The sequence below is a fragment of the Helianthus annuus genome, chromosome 4 (genome assembly GCF_002127325.2).
Source record: "Helianthus annuus cultivar XRQ/B chromosome 4, HanXRQr2.0-SUNRISE, whole genome shotgun sequence".
NCBI classification, from domain to species: domain Eukaryota; kingdom Viridiplantae; phylum Streptophyta; class Magnoliopsida; order Asterales; family Asteraceae; genus Helianthus; species Helianthus annuus.
Window position 1 is genome coordinate 41477177 of NC_035436.2, and position 7185 is coordinate 41484361.

The window sequence follows — 7185 nt, forward strand, 5'->3', positions numbered from 1 at the left end:
CGGGAAGTTGTGGCGATGGAGTGTGCTTCTGACAATCCACATGTAGGACTTGAATCACCTTCCCCAGGCATGGTACGAACACCCTCTTCAGCGGGCTTGCGTAACCTACACAGAAACCCTCATTAGATTTTGCGCCAAATTTACCGTTTTAATCAATAAATGTGCATGGAGACCCAAACGGCTCCAAAAACTCAAGGTTTGGCTTATAACGGTGCAGCAGCTCAAAGCAAGTCTTTTTATACTTCTTAACAGTGAGAACTCTATTCAATGTGTAACAGGCTGCTGAAACTGCTTCACTCTAGAAAAAGATTGGAAGCTTGGAATCGGCTAACATTGTACGGGCTGTCTCAATCAGGGTCCGATTCTTTCGTTCAGCTACGTCGTTTTGCTGTGGAGTGTAAGGCGCACCGAATTCATGAAGAATTCCCTTCTCGTTACAGAACTCGTACATCTTGTTGTTCTTGAATTCCATTCCGTTATCGCTCCGAATCCTCCGGATTGGCAGTTTATACACCGTTTCCATTTTCTTGAAAAGCACCATCATTGACTCAAAAGTTTGATCTTTGCGTTCCAAGCACACTACCCAAGAAAATCTCGTAAAGTCATCAGTCACCACCAGGCAATATAAGTCTCCGCTGATGATCTTTACTTTGACAGGCCCGAAGAGATCCATGTGCAATCTCTCAAGAGGTAACCTGATTGTATTCATCAACTAAATCATTGTGTACCAAAAAATTCATTTTGCGAACATGAATGTGACCCATCTTTCGATGCCACATTATCGAATCTTTTTCTGTCGCTTTAGTTTTAGACACAAAACACTGTTTCTGATGAGATGTTGGTGTTGCGACGCTCATATCCAAAATATAAAGATCATTCTCCCGCGGAGCTCACAACAGCACCATCTCATCAGGGATTTTAAACCCTGGTTTCAACACAACACCTTCAGTTTCAGTAAAGTGTACACTAAACGCTTTATCACAGATTTGCAAGATACTGAGTAAATTGTTCGTTAACTCTACTATGTAGTTCACTTTGTCGAACGAAATTACTCCATTTGACAGCGTTCCTTGACCAACGATCCTTCCACCTTGATTCCCAACAAATCCAACATAGCTTCCGTTTATGGATTTGACATCATAGAGCAGAGCAAACGTCCCAGTCATATGTCTTGAAGCGCCACTATCCATAATCCACTTTGATAGAATCGACTTGGGCAGCCCCTGCAACCATCAAATCAAATTTATTCAAACAATGAAACCCATGATTTCTTAACTTCCGACACACTTCCGAACACAACATCACACTTCTCAGTTGTTTTTCAAAAATCAAATATGACATTTGGAACCTCTTCTTTTACAATTGTTTTAACTTTGTCAGTTATCAGTGGAAATTCAGCGAGAAACTTATCAACTTCATTCTCAAACTCAACCACGTCATCTTTAAAAATATTTGAATCAATTTTCAAAGCATTCTCCATCTTTTTAATCTCAACCGACGGTTTCAATTTCACGGCCCAAGATTGATTTTCAAAAATTTTTGTCTTAGGGTAAATCTTTGAAGTCTTTTGAGTCTTAGAGGATTCGCCAATCTCGAAAGTCGATTTCGGCTTATCCTCCGACTTCAAAGATTCCCCCCTTTTTAAAATATGTATCGGAGAAACCATCGGCTTTTTGCCTTTTGTGTCAATCGGAGATTTAGGTCGTGGTTTTTGAATGTTTGACTTTTGAAGCGTTGATTTAGAAACAGCTTGTTTTCGACCACCTGGTTTTGAAACAGTTTGTTTTTGAACCGGTTTTACAACAACAGGTTTCTCAATGACTTTCTGACACTGTTTCGCCATGTGGCCGATCTCATTGCAGCGGTAACACACCCTTTTATCATATTCGAAAAAAGTAGATTTCACTGACTCTTCTTTCAACTTCTTTGCTGCATTGAAATCGTCCACAGCTTTTTGACTGAAAATATAATCTTTCTCATCGTCAACACTAGGACCAGCGATAAAAACTTCATTGATCTTCTCTTTCGGCTTAAACACCTGCTTAGCCGATTTCTTTTCAAACCCGATTCCTTTGTTTTTAAAGTTGTTTTTCTTGTTGTGACCATTACCATCCCCATTTTTCTTACCCGAACTTGTTGGACGTGATGTCACAAACGACTTTTTAGGTTTAGAAAAGAATTCATTGCTATTAACTTCTTTAATGTTCATTTCAACCAGTTTAAACACTTTTTCGACATTTTCGATCTTGACATTCTGAAGCGGGTACTTGAAGTCGGAATAAAGTTTGTCAATTCCAACCATAGTGTATACCACCATGATCGGATCTTCATTCACACTCTTTTCCGATTTCGGTACATATCGATCTAAGAAATTTCCTTCATCTTCAGAATCACTGACAGCCTTCTCAGAATGAGCCTTTTCAGATTTCTCACTCTCCTCATCCAACACCTGATCGACAACTTTTTTGATAACCTGAGATTCGTTGTCGGTATCGGATGGGGAAAATGTGACATCTATGGTCTCAGGCAACTCATCTTCTATCGTTCTCAATTTGAGATTCAATGCCGCTTCCACCCCATCTGGATACTTCTGTGTGTAATGACTCCACATTGGGGGTGGAATGCTTGTAAAGACAGGTGCCTTATGTGGCTGTTGGGGGACAATCTGATCAAGAACGTATGAAGAAGCCACATAACTCATTAACTTTTTATCAATCCGATCGTTTTCAATTTTAACCAATTCGAGTTCCTTTTTAAGCGATGCGATTCTGTCTAAATGAAAATTGACTTCTTTTTGTTTATCAAATAATGTTGCTTTGGCCAATTTTGTAGCTTTATCATTTTCGAAACATTCTTTTTGAATCATCTTGATTGACCTTTTAAGAGTATCGTATGCTTCTTTAACTTGGCCTAGGTCAAACTTAATCATATCAGCATGGTGTTTCAATTCCTGATACTTAGTGTCTTTTTCAAGACACTCCGTGCATGGTTCCAAACACTGTTTGCACGGTGTTTCAGGGATTGAAACAACCTTTTCAACAATCTGCTCTACATTATCAGTTTTACCGACATTGTTTGACTAAGATTCAGATAAATTGACCGATTTGCTCTCCTGAACTCTAGATTCCTCTTGTTTGACAGACACACAACTGACTGACTTTGACTCCTCGGATTCTGAGTCTACCTCTTTAAGTTTTCCCATCAGTGCTTTGTCAGCTATGTCTTTCAAAGCTTCTCCAGTCATCTTTTTCGACATATCTATCAACTCTTCAACGACGCGGATTCTTCCTAAAACCTCCTGCTCAGACTGGTAGTAATACACTCCAGCAGCTATTTCTTCCGTATCAACCGTATTATCAGCAGAAACCTCTTCAACAACCTCAGGAACATCTTCAGTAACTGTTTCTGGTTCAGACACACTCTCAGAAATCTCAACAACTTCAGCCATCATGGCATGTCCGTCGCTACCGGGAATATACTTATCCCAGCTGAAACCTGCAGCAACCTTCTCATCGTCTTGATTCACGATCAGCGCTTTTTCCTGTTTATTTTCAATCTGTGGCCTCTGAACAGTTTGTTGTTGATTTGGTCGGTTATATATCGCTTGCCTGTAGTAGTCGTTGGTGAACGGGTTTTGATGATTGTTTACTTCACGATTGGGACATTCTCGGTTGAAGTGACTACGTTCTTTACATTCAAAGCATGTAACTTTCTACTTATCAAACCCTAACTTTTGATCGGGGCCTGATAGACTGTTCCGGCCTGTAATTTCCATGAAACGTTGTGCCCTACGCACCAAACTCGCCATACACCACTTGATGTCAATTAATTCAAGCTCTTCAGGATCGATTTGGTCGTAATCCTCCTTCGTCATGCTAGGATTACCGATCCTCCCTGCGACTAAGCCCTCATAAGCCTCAAGAACGGAAGCAAGCAGTGCTATGTGCTGTTTTGCGGCTGTTTCAGTTATCTCGTTTCCATTCTTTATGTTTACCGCAATGTTGCACTGAACCCCAGAAACGTACGCCTGATGATTTGATCCTGTTGAGCTTTGAGGTGAAGGTTGTTCCTGAACTTTGACATTTGGTTCAAAGTTCGCGAATGGTGAAAAATTCCCGGATTGCGGAGTGTTTGAAGAAACACTTGAAGTATTATCAGCACTGAACCCTGTATGTATTTTTGGACTTTGATTGGTTAAAACTGCAGGGTTACCTTTATAATACAACGATACATCCTGCTGCACACTTGCTGAGTTCATTTTCTTGATTTTCAGCAATTCTAACTCGTGGGCTTCAATCTTCTTGATGAATGAGCTGAGGTTGAGATTCACAAAATCAGAGTTGTTCTTCAGCATCATTAGATAAGTGCCCCACTCATCATACGGAATAGCATCACACAACTTATCAATCCACTCTTCATTTGTCTTTTTAATTTCCAAACGTTTCATTTTGACCACAAGATGACAGTATCGTTCGATTAATTGCTTTGTTGTCTCGCCTTAAATCCCAGTAAAGATATCAAATTCCTTTTTGATTAAGGCTTTCTTGTTCTTAATCATTGAAACACTGCCTTGGAATTTCAGCTGCATCGTTTGCCACATTGACTAAGCATTGTCTTCATGTTGCAGTAAAACGAGAATATCTTCTTTAATGGCTTGTTGCAGAATGCTCACCATTTTCTTTTTAGCCTTGAAGTCAATCTGTTCGGATTCTGTCAAACTCCCAATCCCCTTTTCCAATCCCATACCGTTAACTGGTGGCACATATTTCGCCTCTATTTTCATCCAACACTCAAAGTGGTTGGCTTGCGCCCAGTTTTTGAAACGGCCGGACCACCCCATATATTCATCCAAACTCATGAGCTTCGGTGGCTTTTGCATAGTCCCCATCTCGTTTTCCATGTTAACGTTCTGCACTATACTAGCCGGACTTTGCGTAGCCATACCGCTCCCCGCAAACAAGTTATAAAAATCTTGATGTTCCATGTTTAGTGACAAATTTCTAAAAATGTTTAACGTTTTGATTAACAGGTTGTTTTTATCCAAAAACTTTTAACACAGACTGAGTTTCCAACACACGATCACGTACGAAACGGACTAAACGCTCAAAACATGGATTTTACACTAAACCAGGTCAAATAAGCGAAACCAGATTCTATGTGTACTTAAAAGCGAAACCACTTAATGTTCACAAAAGCGAAACTAGGTGATGACCTAAAAAGCGAAACCACTTAATGACCTTAAGAACGGAACCACTAACTTGACTAATAAGCGAAACCACTCGAGCGAAACCACAAAACTGACATTTGGAGCAAAACCAACGAGCGAAACCTCTCAAAATGACCGAAACTACACGAGCGAAACCTCTGGTTTCTAATGCCGTATAGCGAAACTACTCAAGATTACACAAAAGCGGAACCTATTCACGTGCCATTTTAGGCCACTTTTAAGCTGATTTTAGATCTGAAAATCTCAAGGGTTTGTTATTAACCAGTTTTACACTATATGTCCAAATCTCAGTCAATTTTGTCCGTCGGAAAGGTCAGAAACTCAAAAAGTGCTTGAAAAGGCTTTGATTCGGGTCAACTAGCTCACAACTGGCTCTGATGCCAATTGTAGGACCGTATTTGACAGTCAATTGAGTCAATTCGAGCTAGTAACTACCGAAAATGCAGCGGAAATACAAAATCGGCATGAATCAAAGCAAGAAATGAGTAGAAACAGATGGAATTCACTTTAAAACAGTTTTCTCATTCAATCTTCACAAAATACACGGGCAGCAGGTCGGCTACACACTAGACATGAACGTGCCAAATGAGAAAACAACTTAGGTATTTATAGGGGAAGTAGTTCCGCTCATATGAACATGACCATAAAAGCGAAACCTCAACATTAAAACTAGACATTTACACATTTAACCCCTATACAATACATAATTAACCAAACTAAACCCTATACATTGATCAACTAAGACTAAGACGCAGGCTTAAGACATTATGCACCAACAACTAGATACAAAGTCAAAGAATTGTGTTAATAAGATAATATATCTTATTAACACATAATATCTTTCTATGAAAAATGCTTCCATAAAAAAAAGGAAGAAAGAAATCTTTTTCCTATTGAAAAGAAGTCAACAGAGAAGAATGAATCTTTCCTTTAGGAAAGAATTCACTAGAGAAGGAAAAAGGAATATTTCCTTTTAAAAAGTATTCACCAGAAAAGTGAAAAGGAATCTTTCCTTTTCTAAAAGCACTTCATCAGAAAGATATTTTATCTCAAGTGGAAGGTTTAAACAGAAATGAAAAAGAGGCAAGTTGGTGACAAAAGAAGATAAACCACATTAAATAATGGATGGGCACACAAACCAATTTCCTATCAACCAATCATACTTGAGATAGGCCATGAGAAATCTCTATAAATACATAATTACTTCGTAGGAATTATGTGCGCTTTTTGTATTTTTAATATTTAAAATAGAGTTTTCATGAGAGTTTACCCCCTGGTTTGGCCCAGGGGGTGACATTTAGATTCGAGTTTATTCTCGGATCGACCCCTTCTTCTTTAATTAATAAGAATTATTTATTGAAGATATATCGCTCTCACTGTCTATATTTTTTTACTCTTTTGAATATTTATATACTTCACAAACACCTGTCTCAACGAGCGAAGAAAGTTGCACCGTTCGAACAGGGCCGTCGTAGGGGACCAACACGAGTGTTCATAGCTCTTCTGGGTGCCATGTTCTGATAGAACATAACACAATAGGGTTAGACGTTTGTTTGATTTCGTCTTACGAGACAGTAGTAGTATATATACGAGCATATACTACATAAGTGACATCAAACAATTATTACTCTAGCAGAGTATTTAATAAGCTGGTGTTCACGTTTGACTTTTTCTTGCACCGAGGGAATCTATACGTGACAAGACTTGCTGTGGTTTCTGTGCACTGAATTCCGTAATTATGTATGCATCCATAATTACGTAACTCCTTGCATAGTCCGCACAGTTTGTTTCATCATCGTATCTCTTACTTCAGATAAGTCACTGCTTTCAGGTAAATCGCTTTCAAATACCAAACATTAAATATGTTTGATGATTTACGATTTGATTCGATTCCGATTTCAAGCTTTAAATCGCTTTCAGGAAAGTTATTCGCAAACTTGTGCGTAAACGCAGTCAGT